Genomic DNA, 16,562 nt, shown 5'->3' with positions numbered 1-16,562 from the left:
AAAGGGGAAACCCCAAAGAAGCTATTGAAAGCTTTTAAAAGGGGGCCCAATACCCAATCACACCATAAAACATACAACATACAAGAACAAAAAGCTCAATCCATTAAACACAAATACATATAAATACATCAAGACAAGACTACAGCAAACAGACGATCCCAGCACAAATATAACACTTTCAAAATTATCAAGAAGTATATGTTAAAAGCAGTTTTTCCTTCAGATTTTTCTTGAAAACGGAGACAGAATGCAACAATTTAAGGTTGTCCTCAAGCCCGTTCCAAATCTGTGGACCTCTACAGACTACACTCAGGCTCGTACATTTCAATCGTCTTATTTTACCAGTAATTAAAAGTGTATGCTGGGGTCGGTTCACACAACCTGTAATTTAACTTATGAACAACCTGGAATATCATACAGGCATTATGAAAAGTATTATATTCGGTTAGTCTTAATAGACCAAGGCGATGAAACAATGGACGCGAAGGGGTATTTGGCTCAGACCACGTTAATACCCATATAATTTTTTTCTGTAAAGACTGTATTTTTTTCAGGTAGCTAGTAAATGTGTTACACCATATGACATTACAATAATTTATATGAGACTCAAACAAGGTTTTATATAAGATGACAAGTGCTGACTGTGGGAGAAAATTTCTTATTTTGAAAAATAATATATTTATTATTATTTATATATTATCAAACGTATTTTGATAATTTTTTTATTAACTGCTCAATATGACATTTAAATTGTAGACATTCATCAATAAAGATTCCAAGAAATTTAGTGGTGTTTACTCTTTCAATAATTTGTTCATTAATTTTAAGACAGAAATGCTTATTTGCCAATTGATTTTGTTTGGAATGAAATACGATGTAGTTTGTCTTGTTTATATTAAGAGATAATTTACTGCACCGAAACCAGATAGCAATCTTAGATCTTATTTTAAATTGTACGTAAAGCTCAAAAACATAACGTGAAATTGTCAAAAGGAAAAAAAATAAAGCACATGGGTATGGGATCTATCTTTATTTTTGTTTTGCTTTTCTGGCATGTTTTGCTTTTCTTTTCACTCTATCCTGTAATGCAGATTCTTAGATTAGGATCTTTAAATGTGAATGGTATGAGAGATGGGGGGAAAAGAGCTTTACTTAATGAATTTCTTGGGCTTAAAGAAGCTGAAGTTATATTTTTACAAGAAACTCACAGTGATATAAAAAATGAATCTGAGTTAAACCTGTGGTGGAGAGGAAAAATTTGCTTTATCCATGGCACAAATGTCAGGTGAAGTGTATTTTATTTCCAGCTCACCTTGATGTTAATATTTTATCAGAAATGGAAATAGAGAAAGGACGTGTTATCATGGTGAACGCTATGATTAAAAAGCAGTTATTTGTTTTTATAAATATTTATGCTCCAAACAAAGGGTCAGATAGAATCATAATATTTAGAAAATTAGGAGATTTTTTTTAAAAGTTATACTTTGGATGGTGTATTAATCATTGGAGGGGATTGGAATTGTACTTTTAATTTCATTTTAGATAGGAATAATGAAGAACCACATTCTGTATCAGCTTCTTTCTTAACTCCCTGAGGTCCGAAAACGCGCCGGCACGTTTTGCAGGATTTTTTTCACATTGCAGCAAAACAAACTTAAAATACTCTGTCATTTCTTGTCATAGAGACATAAGTAATATATCAATTGAAATTACGGAATGTCTTCTTTTATTTGTGTACACTCAGAGTAAAAACACAATGTTGTGCTTTTTGTAAAAGAAAGAAAACTAACATGGTGCGTGATCTCTCCTCTCCCTCTGAATGAAGTCCAATCTGATAGTTCTCAGAAAATGAACTGTAACTTATGAATACTAATGACAAAAAAATTACACTTATGTCTAAAGAAACGTTGAAATGTCAGGTTTTAAATCATGCAAGTCAAATCGAAAACAAACATTCTGTGTTTATGTAATCTGTATGAAAAGAGAGCCATGTCAGAAGTCCGAGATTCAGCTCATTACCCTCTAATGTGGCCACGCCCACGGAGCCAGCGCTATTCAGACGCAAATTCAGAGGCAATACTTGTATGCATTGTCTCAATTGTGTATTTATTGTCTTGAAAAGTGTTTATTTGGATGTTAAAGCCATGGTTAGCGATCTCTAGAAGACATGCCGTTAGTTCCTAGTTCCTTTTCTTCTTTATATGAATGTGTGGCCTAAAGGTGTACAGAGCGCCCTCAGGCTGCAAGTATGAATTGAAAACACAGTATCCAGCACTCATAGTGATAACAATAAATATCACTTCTCAGTATAGAAAATTGACATAAATATATAAGAATCCATCAATATTTCTCCAAATGTGCATGCTTTTAAGCTAAAAGCCTATATGAAATGCCATAGAGGTAACATAACTGTTCAGACACTTTGCATCACAGAAATACATTATATTTTAAAGAATATAATAGAATACCATTATTTTAAATTGTAATAATATTTCACAGTATTGCTGTTTATGATGAGCTGAGACATTATTACAGAGGGTTTTTTTCACAGCCTACCTGACTGAAAGGCCTCATTAATATGCAAGTCATTTCAGGTCATTATTATGTGATTCTTTTGTCTTCTCAGGTGTAAATGGCCCATTATTCACGATGATTCACGCCTCCACGCATACTGTGTTTCTTGACAAAAAGTGTCTTACAAAAACTAAATCAATATATTGTTTTATATGAAGGAGTAGGCAGCATAATTTTTACATAATTCTGAAGCAAAAACTCTAGTCTACAACCTCCAATACCCAGAAGTCTTGTGAACACAGATTTAATATACTTTTTTTGGCCTTATTTCAGTGACTTTTTTTGTTTGTTTTTTTCAATAACCACGCATAAACATTATACCTTCAAAAATACAAACATGTACATACATGTTCCTCACATATTATTGTAGGGCAATTCCACGCAAAGGTCATCTTTACTATGAAAAAAAAAAGTTTTAACCAAAAGAACAAAACCCTTTTTAAATTGTCCATTTAGGTCTGTAATATACTGTATTAATGTGCTCTAACAGAAATTTTAAGAAAATTGCCTTGTTTATCCACAATATATGTGGTAAGTAACAATGCTTAAATTAAATTTTCAACCAACCATATTTCATGCTTTCAAAAAAGGGATCAAAGACCCCATTTTTTAAACTTTAATTTTAGCAGTAAGCATTGTGTAGAAAGATGGATACATGCCTGAGAAATAAATACACTCATTTAGTCATAACAGCACTGCCTGATGAATTTATAAGGGCTAGAATAAAGAGGTCAGGACGCTTCAGTGCTCTGTCACGTCCGTAACGTTTTAATGATTAAGTTTATGTCATATAACAATTATAAATGCAAATAACTTGAAACTTTATATGCAAAGCTAAATTATGTTTATGCTTATTAGGATCAACAATTCATTTCACTACGTTGCTGTGAACAACCATAATAAGCGTTACGGACGTGACCGTTACGGACGCTTCATATTAAATCCTATGAGTTTGCTTCTTTATATTGCTATCATCTGTTTCAGGCTTACCATATCAGAACATACCCAATAATCGCAATACTCTTTGTGCTTTGTTAGTTTTAATATGAAAAAGGTTTAACTTTCAAATTCAGTCGATTTTATTATTTTTTTTTTTCAAAAATTAAACAATAGATGTCGCTCTTTAATAGCCTACGGCGTGTGACAGATTAGCTTCTGCAGCGCCTGTAAGCGGCGGATCAGGCGCACATGAATCGATCTTCTCTTCCTCTTGCCAGAGAACGAAATATGAACATCAAAAGGTAGGCCTATATGATACAGTACAACTTATAGAAGAGCATTGTGTCTCATAGGACACTTCCCTCGGGAATTGGGATGTCGCGTTACCTGTTGGTTAAAAATGAATAGCCTAGCCTATAATGATCACAATCCGCGCGATCAAACAAAATGAAAATAATACGATTGCAATAATTTTGACTTGAAATAAAGTTTGATCATTTTGACTCAAGACTCCGCTTTAAACTCTGAAAACTAGACGAAAAAAACCGTGTGGTCATTCATACACAAAACATAAAACTGACATGATTGCGATTGGCAATAGTGTCAATCGGTTCACCTGACTGTGGGGAAAACATGCGATTTTAAACTGCTTTATGATAAACATTAATATTTGTCAATGTATTTTAGCATGCAGTTCTGTAAGAAGGAAAATCATGGTCTCTAAATTGATTCTTGAACAACGCACATGCTTGTCAACATGAGAAATAGGTCTAATCTATAACCTTTTGCACTACAGAGTATAACGTTACATTTGTATAAAGTTTAGTAAAAAGTTGATCAATTGTGGAGTCTTACCATACTGGTATCCCAGATTTCAATATTTGGTGGTGTACATGCTTGCTTGAGGTCTCTGTGAAAGTTTTAAAGCAGTTTTAAACCAGTCTTCTGTGCCGCTTTCAGACCGGTCACATCCGTAACGGAAAACTGTCACATCCGTAACGTTGTTTTTTCCTCATTAATGCGAACACGAAAAATGAAATAAAATTATTATTTTATGCTCTGTGGAGAGCCAACCCTTCTTTATTCGGTGGGCAGTATTACTTTTGGTTTGCGCAATGTAATTCACAGAATTCTTAAAAAATATGTTGTCACCCAAAACTTAGTGACTTTTTTTGTCACGTCCGTAACGCTGTATATTTCCCTCATCTAAAAAATAAAACAGTTGAGTAGACTGACATTTTTCTAATGTCTGGACTCCTTTAGTAAGGGATTATGAATATATAAATAGACGGTTCAATATGTTGCTATTAAATGCATTCTTTGAGCATTTATATTTCAAGTTTTGACTCCAAATGTCACGTCCATAACGCTGGAATTGCCCTGTAGCCTAGTTTGTGCTGAATACAGTGTAATGACACTTTTGTCATTTATATGTTTTTAAACAACTGAAAAAAGCACAAATGTCAGGGCATGTCAAAACTTCTCCAAGCCCCAAATCAGCCTCAGACTCCAGAGGGTTAAAAAGCATTACAATTCAGAATGATCTGGTAGATCTATGGAGAGATAGGAATAAAGAGATTAAACAATATACATGGACAAAAGTTTCACAAGGAATGATAAGTGTAGCAAGACTTGACAGGTTTTATGTCAAAGGTACTGAAAATAATAGAATGGGGTGTAATATTTTTCCATGTTGTTTATCAGATCACAATTTTATTACAGTAAATATTGTTTTGAAATGTAATATTGCATTGCTGAAAGAAAAAGATTTTTATGAGAAATTTGAATCGTTTTGGAATGAATGGGGTTCTAAGAAAAATTAATTTGATAATTTGATACAGTGGTGGGAAATAGGAAAGACACAAATACAAATTTTTTGTCAGCAGTATACATGTTTTGCAACAAGAAAAATTAAACAAAAAATTTCTGAAATAGAACAAGAGATTTTACACATTACATCTGGTATGGTTCAGAATTCTAATTCATCTTCAGCTGGCATTTTATGTAAAAAGAAGCAAGATCTAGAATATTTGTTGCAAGTGTGGGCTAAAGGTGCCCTGATAAGATCTCGTTTTATGTCTGTACATGAGATGGATGCTCCCACTGCTTTTTTTTTTTTTTTTAATTTAGAAAAAGTGTCAAAACAACAAAATGAAATGTATTGTTTGACAACACCTGATGGACAAAATACTTCTGATGTAAGATAAATGAGAAAGATTGCAGTGGACTTTTATTCAGACTTGTATAGAAAATAAGAAACTGATACTGAATGTGCTTCACAGCTGTTGTAACAGCTGCCTACTCTTACTAAAACACAGAGTAAGAATTTGGACAGTTCTTTTTCATTTGAGGAGTTAACTGATGCTGTTAAACAGATGAAACCAGGTAGAGCACCTGGAATTGATGGTCTATCAGTGGACTTTAATAAAGCTGTGTGGAAATACAGTGGAAAAGACTTTTATGAGGTGGTCCAAGAGTGTTTTAAAGAAAAACGTCTTCCCACAAGTTGCCAAAGGGCAGTATTAATGCTATTACCAAAAAAGGGTGACTTGAGTGTTCTTAAAAACTGGAAGCCTGTGTCAATTTTAACAACTTATTATAAATTAATAGCTAAAGTTTTGGCAAATAAGCTGAAAACTGTACTGGGAGTTTTAATACACCATGACCAATCCTACTGCATTCCAGAAAGAACATTATTTGATAACATTTTTATGTTTAGAGACATTGTGGATTACTCTAAACTACATGTGAATTTTGGCTTTCTGTTCCTGGATCAAGAAAAAGCATTTGATAGAGTTGACCATGGTTTTCTGTTTGAAATGAGTGCTTTTGGGTTTGGAGATGTTGTTATTTCTTGGATCAAACTTTTATACATGAATGCCTCTTGTATTCTAAAAATAGGTGGTGGGTTAAGCAAACCAATAAGACTACTTAAAGGTATACGACAAGGATGCCCAGGATGCCCACTGTCTGGTCAGTTATATGCTTTAGCAGTGGAGCCACTCATGTGTTTATTAAGAAAAGATCTGTCTGGTATAAAGGTTGTTGGTAATTGTAATGTGTTTAAGTTAACAGCATATGCAGATGATATTACTGTAATTGTGAAAGATCAAAGAGATATTGATATTGTTAATTACAGTATTTCTTCATATGAGAGAGCATCATCTGCAAAACTGAACTAGAGTAAAACGGAAGCATTTTGGTGCAATGATAAAAGAAAAATGCCTTTAACTGTTATACCTGGAAATGTAAAGTGGGAAAAAGACAGTTTTAAGTTTTTAGGCAATTTTTTAGGTTCAGAAGTGTATCAAATGAAAAACTGGGACAGTGTTAAAGATAAAATTTGCAATAGATTATCAAAAAGGAACTGGATTTTACCTCAACTATCTTATAAAGGAAGAGTGCTGGTTATAAATAATCTTGCCGCTTCTATCCTATGTCATAAATTAATTGTGTTGAACCCACCAGATGATTTTATTAGGGAAATTGAAAAAAAATTTTGTTAATTTTTTTTTGGGATGGACAACATTGGCTAAGAGTGTCAGTATTGTATCTGCAGTTAAGTGAAGGAGGCCAAGGCCTTTTGGACATTAAGTCCAAAGTAGCTGCTTTTAGACTGCAGACTGCACAAAGACTCCTGTATCATCAGTCTCAGAACTGGACAAAAATAGCTTGAGCTTTATTGAATAAAGTGGGGCAGATGAACTTGGATAGACACCTTTTTTTGATTAATTTGAGGGAAGTGGATTTTAATGGACTCTATTCTTTTTATGCATCAGTATTAAATGCATGGCAAATATTTATTGTTAAACGAGAAGTCTGAGATAACTCATGAGTGGGTTCTTAAAGAACCTTTACTTTTTAATCCTCTTCTATCTAGTGTGATTTTAAAATCTAGAGGTGTCTGCACAAGCATGGTGAGAGCAGGAGTATGTAAAATCTGTCATCTTAGGTCAATGGACCGATGGATTTCTGCAGAAAATCTGGCCATGAAGATTGGTATCCATTCTGTTCGGACTGTTGAAAAATTATTATCTGAGATTCAGTAGTCTTTTCCTGCAATACCATTGCAAACAGAGATAGTTAAGAATGTATTACCCAGCATCAGTGTGGATGTAAATGTAGGAGATTGGCAGGAGGTTGATGGAAGATTACTTTAGTTTAGAACACCTGAACTTGGTCTCTTTGACACTATATCTAAGAAGTCACTTTATCTGGTTTGTGACAAATATCTAAATTTAAGAGCATTGAAAGACCTTCCAGAGACCAAATGGACTAATATTGTTGAATCAGGTGCCTCTCCAAAAGGAGAAATATTGTAAATAAAACATTTGGAGAAATATTGATGGATTCTTATATGTTTATGTCAATTTTCTATACTGAGGAGTAATATTTATTATTCAATATTCATTGTCATCATTATGAGCGTTGGATACTGTGTTTTCAATTCATACTTGCAGCCAGAGGGCACTCTGTACACCTTTAGACCACAAATTCATATAAAGAAGAACAGGAACCAGGAACTAACGGCATGTCTTCTAGAGATCGCTAACCATGGCTTTAACATCCAGATAAACACTTTGCAAGACAATAAATACATGATTGAGACGATGCATAGAAGTATTGCCTCAGTATTTGCCTCTGAATAGCGCTGGCTCCGTGGGCGTGGCCGCATTAGCAGGTAATGAGCTGAATCTCGGACTTCTGACATGGCTCTCTTTTCATACAGATTACATAAACACAGAATGTTTGTTTTCGATTTGACTTACACGATTTAAAACCTGACATTGCAACGTTTCTTTAGACATAAGTGTATTTTTTTTTGTCATTAGTATTCATAAGTAACAGTTCATTTTCTGAGAACTATCAGATTGGACTTCGTTCAGAGGGAGAGGAGAGATCACGCATCCTGTTTGTTTTCTTTCTTTTACAAAAAGCACAACATTGTGTTTCTACTCTGAGTGTACACAAATAAAAGAAGACCTTCTATAGTTTCAATTGATATATTACTTATGTCTCTATGACAAGAAATGACGGAGTATTTTAAGTCTGTTTTGCTGCAATGTGAAAAAAATCCTGCAAAACGTGCCGGCGCGTTACCTGACTCCAGAGAGTTAAAAGATAAATTACTGACATTTACAATGCACATTATCCTTTATTATTAATAGTATGCGGTCTGATTTTTCCTGTTGCGTCTGTCGTTGCTATGCAACCATGCAGTTTTACAGGGGGTATGGCTTATCTAAATGAGATGTAAATGAGCCCTATTGTCATTCCCAACAGGTGAGAACGTCTCGGTTACTTAGGTAACCCTCGTTCCCTGAAGGAGGGAACGGAGACGTACGTCGGACAGACCGACGAATAGGAATCTCGCTAGAGAGGCCAATCTACTTCGAGTGTAACTAAACGAGCCAATGCACATTGGCATGCAATCATATGCATCAGCTGCTCGCCTCGCAGCGCGGGTATATAATGAGCAGCAGGTGCGTTGCATCTTCAGGTTTTCGCTGAGGAGCCGAACCCAGCAGGCGGCAGCATCAGCAGGACAACGCCTGTGGCGACGGGACGTACGTCTCTGTTCCCTCCTTCAGGGAACGAGGGTTACCTAAGTAACCGAGACGTTCCCATTCAGTCGGTCACGTTCGACGTACGTCGGACAGACCGACGAATAGGAATCCCTACCAAAGCGCCACAGGGGCTGCCCTCTTCCAGCGCTCTGTCGTGAGCCACCTGAACCCCCTTGCCTAAGGACGGTGGGACCAGGCTCACGCAGAGAGGGTCGATCACTGTTGTTCCCAAAACCCACTCAGTGCGACAATTGGATAACGCTGGGAAAGCGTAGCCTTACATGCGATAAGGAACGCTGCGGAAGCCATATCCTTCCCCGAAGGAGTTATATGGATAAGTACATATGGACTAACCTTGTAGGTTGTACAACATATGGAAGAACTGGGGTGACTCCACTCGGTGAGAGATGGGTTCTCCCAGAGGGAAAGACACGGGCTTCGTTTAGGAGCAGCCGTGGAAAAAGCCATATGGGATCCCCGTAGGGTCACACATATGGAACCCAGCCTAAATCCGGTTCTCAAGGATACAACGGAGTATAGGCCTGGCGCCAGACGCTCCGCCACGTCGGCTGCCGAAGGGTAACCGGAGGACTCAACAGGGTCTGCCCGTAGGGACTCTCTGGAGAATAGAATGCGCATGTAGCGCAGCAAGCCGACACTAAGCCGGGGCCTCTCCGTGCCTCTGACCTGAGGCGAGAACACGGGAGGAGACCGGCTCGACACGAAGGCTATAGTATCTAGCGAACGTGTTAGGTGTCGCCCAGCCCGCAGCTCTACAAATGTCTGTTAGCGAGGCGCCACGAGCCAGCGCCCAGGAGGATGCCACACCTCTTGTGGAGTGGGCATGCAACCTGAGCGGGCAGGGCACGCCCTGAGCTTGGTAAGCCAGGGCGATGGCATCCACTATCCAGTGGGCCATCCTCTGCTTGGAGACAGCCTTTCCCTTCTGCTGGCCTCCGTAACAGACGAAGAGCTGGTCTGAGGTCCTGAAGCTTCGAGTTCTGTCTATGTACAGTCGCAAGGCGCGAACTGGACAGAGCAAAGCCAGGGCTGGGTCTGCCTCCTCCGAGGGCAGCGCTTGCAGGCTCACCACCTGATCCCTGAAGGGAGTGGTAGGAACCTTGGGCACATAGCCAGGCCGGGGTCTCAGTACCACGTGGCTGTCACCCGGCCCGAACTCTAGGCACGATTCGTCGACCGAAAATGACTGCAGGTCCCCTACCCTCTTGATGGAGGCCAATGCCACCAGCAGCAAAGTTTTCATAGAGAGAATCTTTAAGTCTGCTGACAGCAAAGGCTCAAAGGGAGCAATCTGGAGTGCTCTGAGCACCAGAGTAAGGTCCCAAGAGGGTATGGAGGGGGGACGAGGAGGATTTAACCGTCTCGCCCCCTAAGGAACCTGACGACCAGGTCGTGCTGACCAACAGATTTGCCATCTATGTGGTCGTGGTAAGCGGAGATAGCAGCAGAATGGACTTTGAGGGTGGAGGGGGACAGCCTACGCTCCAACCCTTGCTGCAAGAAGGAAAGCACGACACCGATCGAGCATCTTCGGGGGTCTTCTCGGCGAGAAGAGCACCACTCGACGAACAGGTTCCACTTCGAGGCGTAAGCACGTCTCGTAGACAGTGCACGTGCCGAAGTGATGGTGTTAAGTACCTCGGGGGGTAAGTCACCTAGAACCTCCGCGTCCCGTCCAGGGACCAGACATGGAGTTTCCAGAGGTCTGGACGCGGGTGCCAAAGAGTGCCCCGTCTCTGAGAGAGGAGGTCCTTCCTCAGAGGGAAGGGCCAGGGAGGGGCTGTCGCGAGGAGTGAGAGTTCTGGGAACCAGGTCCGGTTGGGCCAGTAAGGCGCAACTAACAAGACCTGCTCCTCGTCCTCCCTGACTTTGCACAGGGTCTGTGCAAGTAGGCTCACTGGGGGAAACGCATATTTGCGCAGGCCCCGGGGCCAGCTGTGAGCCAGTGCGTCTGTCCCGAGTGTTCCCTCGGTCAGAGAGTAAAACAACTGGCAGTGGGAGGTTTCTGGTGAGGCAAACAGGTCTACCTCAGCCTCTCCGAACTCTCGCCACTCTCCGGGCAGCGCAGCTCGTGATAGCTCGTCGGCCACACGGTTGAGCACACCGGGGACATGAATGGCGCGAAGCGACCTCAGATGCTTCCGACTCCACAGGAGGAGATGGCGGGCGAGTTGCGACATGCGACGGGAGCGTAGACCACCTTGGCGGTTGATGTACGCAACGGTCGCAGTGTTGTCCGTACGGACCAGTACATGCTTGTCGCGAAGCAGGCCTTTGAGGCGGCTCAGCGCAAGGCGTACTGCCAGCAACTCGAGGCAATTGATGTGCCAATGCAGATGGGGTCCCGTCCAAACCCCTGAGACTGCATGCCCGTTGTACGTGGCACCCCAGCCGGTGGCAGAAGCATCTGTGAAAACCACAGCATGCCGGGACACCTGTTCTAGGGGCACTCCTGCCCGGAGAAACAAAGGGTCCGACCACGGACTGAAGGTTCGGCGGCACTCCTGAGTGATTGGCACCCGGAACGTGCCGCGTTGCCACGCCCATCTCGGGACTCGGCCGTGAAGCCAGTGCTGAAGCGGTCTCATATGAAGCAGCCCGAGCGGTGTTACAGCCGCTGCAGCCGCCATATGCCCCAGGAGCCTCTGAAAAAACTTCAGTGGGACCGCTGTCCTGCCATTGAACGTATTCAGGCAGTTCAACACCGACCGAGCACGTTCCTCTGTGAGGCGTGCTACCCGTTCGACCGAATCCAACTCCATACCGAGAAAAGAGATCCTCTGCACTGGGGCGAGTTTGCTCTTCTCCCAGTTGACCTGAAGCCCCAACTGGCTGAGGTGCCTGAGCACTAAGTCCCTGTGTTCGCACAACTGATCCCGAGACTGTGCTAGAATGAGCCAGTCGTCCAGGTAGTTGAAAATGCGAACACCCTGTTCTCTCATGGGAACAAGGGCTCCCTCCACGACTTTCGTGAAGACGCGGGGAGACAGGGCCAGCCCGAAGGGTAAGACTCTGTACTGATATGCTCGACCTTCGAACGCGAATCTCAGGAATGGCCTGTGTCGCGGAAGAATTGAAACATGAAAGTACGCGTCCTTCAGGTCGATCGCTGCAAACCAATCTCGGGGACGGATGCACTCGAAAATGCGTTTCTGCGTAAGCATTTTGAACGGTAGCTTGTGAAGGCTCCGATTCAAAACTCGCAGGTCCAAGATCGGTCGTAACCCGCCGCTTTTCTTGGGTACAATGAAGTAGGGGCTGTAGAACCCTGACCTCAAATCGGCTGGAGGGACCGGCTCTATCGCGTCCTTCGCCAGTAGGACTGCAATCTCCGCACGCAGAACAGGGGCATCGACATCTTTCACTGAAGTGAAGAGGACGCCCCTGAACTTGGGGGGACGCCGGGCGAACTGAATCGCATAGCCGAGCCTGATGGTCCGGAGGAGCCAGCGAGACGGACTGGGGAGCGCTAGCCAGGCTCCCAGAGAACGCACCAGCGGCACCAAGGGGACCACCGGCGTACCCGCCGCGGGGCAGCGAGGTGGAACGCAGGGACGCGGCCCGGGAGGCTCTCTGTGTGAGGCGGCCCGAAGCGGGGTCACAGTGTGCTGTGCAACACTTACCTGCCTCCACGGGTGGACAGAGGGAGCAGTCGAGGATTTGCTTACCTGCTGCTCGCTGCTGTCCGCTGGCGACAGAAGAGGTGGATGAGAGTGGTGAGGTTCTAGCCCTCCCACTGCTCTCCGAGCCCTCTTCGGACCCGGAGATAAAGGAAACTGCTCTTTTCTTGAAAATGTGGGTACCGCTGGCCGTTGAGCCAGCGGCGGAACAAAAGGAAACAACAAAAGATTCTCCACCCGGCCCTCCTCCGGGGGAAGGAGTGGTGCATTCACCACCTCCTGAAGAGCAGTCCCCTCCATCTCCGGGTCGCCCGTCCTAGGGCCGCTTGGACTTGGCCTTGCCACCCTTCTTCTTGGGGGGTGGCTGGACGGGCTGGGCGCCCCGCCCGCGACCGGCTCCACGGCGCCGCTTGGATGGAGGCTGCTGCTGCTGGGGCGCGGGAGCGGGGGCGGCTGCAGGGGGGCGCCCTCGGCGACGGGTAGTCTGAGGTGCCGCCGGCGGTGGAGGTGCAGCAGCTGACCGCCTCGGCAGGATGTGACTGATGGCCTCAGACTGCCTTTGTACAGCCGAGAACTGTTGGGAAAAGTTCTCAACCGCGTCGCCGAAAAGGCCGGTCTGGGACACGGGGGAATTAAGAAACCTGACCTTGTCGGTATCCCTCATGTCCGCAAGACACAGCCAGAGATGGCGTTCCTGGACCACCATAGTGGACATCGCACGACCCACTGACCGCGCCGTAACCTTCGTCGCTCGAAGCGCGAGGTCCGTCGCGGCACGAAGTTCCTGGAGAACTTGTGGATCATGACCACCCTCGTGCAGGTCCCTCAGTGCCTTGGCCTGATGGACCTGCAACAACGCCATAGCGTGTAAGGCAGAGGCAGCTTCCCCACAGGCCTGATAAGCCTTGCCGGTAAGATCCGACGAGTACTTACAGGCCCGGGAAGGGAGAGACGGCTCCCCCCGCCAGGTGGAGTTAGGGCACAGTTGCATAGCAACGGCCCGTTCCACAGGGGGTATGCGCGTGTAACCCTTCGCTGCCCCGCCATCAAGGGTGGTGAGGGAGGAGGACCCACCGACACGGTTTCGGGCAGTAAAAGGTGCCGTCCACGTGCCCGTGAGCTCTTCATGCACCTCCGGGAAGAAGGGCACTGGGGTGGGGGGCTGAGAACCAGCCCTGGCCACCCCGAGATACCAGTCATCCAACCTCGAGGGTTCGGGACACGGTGGAGGATTCCACACGAGCCCGACCCTGTTGGCGGCCCGGGAAAGCATAGCCATCATTTCCGGGTCCGTGTCGGGCACAGTTGTCACCCCCGAAGGAGGCAACTGCGCCGACTCATCCTCCCCAGAAGTATCAGGCTCACCCTCCGATGCAGCGATCGACATCCGGTCGCCTGGGGGAGCTCCGAAGGAAACGGATGGTACACACCTCTGGGGTGGTCCACCACGTTCCGAGGGCAGCTCTACTGGCTGCGGAGCGCACGAGGGGGGAGGGTTCCTAGGGGGTTGGTTCCCCGAAGGAAGCGCGCTCACCGTTATCCTCAAGTCACCAGCCCCGCCGCTCGCAGCAACCCTCTGAGGAGGATTGGAGCGAGGCGTCGGGACCGGGACTCCACCCCTTTGCAGAAAGTGGAGTCTCGACCGCAACTCCGCGATGGTCATCTTCCCACAATGGGTACATGACTCATCCACAAACGCTGCCTCAGCGTGCCTTAAGCCCAAGCACGCGATACAGCGCTGGTGACCATCCCGAGACGCCAGGTAACGACCGCATCCAGAAACACACAAGTAGAACGACATCTTTAAAAAGACGCGAACTACTCGTGTTAGCTCTTTCAAGGACTGACTCTTTTAGGTGCTGAAGCACGCAGGGGAATAGCCGCTGCAGCACAGACAGGGAATGTGCAGCCTGTCGTGTGCACTCTCCTTGAAGGCGCTCCTCTTACCAGCTGTAACAACAGCTTTTTAGCGCTCTAGGCGCACCGTTTCACCAGCCGTGAGAACGGCCTTCACGCTGATTACAGCTTTGCTCAATCAAATTAAAGGCAAAAACAAAAACAAAAGGAGAATCGGCCCCGCTGCTGCGCTGTCCGCCTGCACCTCGCAACAAAGAGACGTCTTGAAGAGAGACTCGTTCACCACACTCGCTTTCAGTAGCTGTCTTCATAGAAGGTTTGGCTCCGAAGCGAAAAGCTGAAGATGCAACGCACCTGCTGCTCATTATATACCCGCGCTGCGAGGCGAGCAGCTGATGCATATGATTGCATGCCAATGTGCATTGGCTCGTTTAGTTACACTCGAAGTAGATTGGCCTCTCTAGCGAGATTCCTATTCGTCGGTCTGTCCGACGTACGTCGAACGTGACCGACTGAATGGGAACAGGTGAGAACTGCACAAGTTTTAGAGGCGTTTTCTCTCTTTAGAGCTTTTTTGAGTGCCTACCTTCAAATGGCCACAACTTCTCCAAATATTATCAGATTTCCATGTGTTAAACATCGTTGGAAAGCTTGGAGACTACACTTTCAGAATCTGTGAATATCTCAAAATGCCCCAGAACCGACTTGTGTCCCTACTTTCCGGGATTGGTCACATATAACTGGGACAATAATGAGTTTTTTGTTAAGTGTTTTTCAGGTTTACCAAAAGTAAATGGACATCATATAATTATTAGAGGGGGCTTTAACTTGGTTCAAGATGTATCTCTAGACAGTCTTCTAACCAGTCTTCTCCAACCAAATCAGCCAACGTGGTGCCTCTCAACTGGGACTCTCTGATCCTTGGAGATTTAAAAATCCTCAGAGCAAGGCCTTTTCATTCTTTTCTCATGTTCATCATACATTCTCTAGAATTGATTTATTTTTGTAAGATAATAAATTGTTACATTGTATTACCTTATGCACTTATCACGCACTAGTGGTCTCTGATCATGCCCTAGTATCTATTGACATAACGTTGCCTCCTAACAGACCGTCCTCCTACTTTATCTGAGACTTCTATTTCTTTGCTTCTTAAAATATCTTACCTCCTGTGGTAGTTATAGACCAATATCACTTTTGAACATAGATTTTAAAATTCTGGCTAAAGTTTTATGTTTCCGACTTGAACATGTATTACCACCTTTAATTTCTCATAACCAGACAGGCTTCACCCCCGGAAGACACTCATTTTTTTTTAACACAAGAAGGCTTCTCAAAATTCTGTTTTCCTGCCCATCTGACTCAACTGAAATTATTGTGTCTCTAGATGTGGAGAAGGCCTTCGATAGGGTGGGTTATTTGTTTTTTACTTTGATAAAGTTTGGGTTCGACTGTAATTTTATTGCCTGAATTCAACTTCTGTACTTCTTCCCTATGGCATCTGTACATACTAATGGTGTACAATCTCCCCTTTTCTCTCTCCAGTGTGGGACATGACAGGGATGTCCCCTGTCTCCCTTAATTTTTAATCTAGCCATAGAACCTTTAGCTATCTGGCTCCGTAGCCATGATGGATTCAAATTTCCCATCATGGTCTAATTCACAAGCTCTCACTCTATGCTGATGACCTGTTGTTATTTGTCTCAAACCCTGCTGCCTCTCTGCCCCCAGTTCTGGATATCCTAGACAAATTTGGACAACTATCTGGGCAACATTATAAATTTATCTGTCAACTCTGAAGCTAAGAAACTTCCATGATCACTTTTACCCTTCAAGATGGCTTCTGATGGTTTTAGATATCTGGGGGTCTTTTTCAAGTTAATTTAATAATTTATTTGCAAAAATATTTTAAATGCTTGTGGACAAATCCAAACTGGATATAGGTAGGTGGGCCTCTCTCCCTTTATCCCTCACATTAACCTGG

The sequence above is a fragment of the Chanodichthys erythropterus genome, chromosome 10 (genome assembly GCF_024489055.1).
Source record: "Chanodichthys erythropterus isolate Z2021 chromosome 10, ASM2448905v1, whole genome shotgun sequence".
Lineage (NCBI taxonomy): Eukaryota > Metazoa > Chordata > Actinopteri > Cypriniformes > Xenocyprididae > Chanodichthys > Chanodichthys erythropterus.
Note: the sequence above shows the minus strand (reverse complement) of the source record.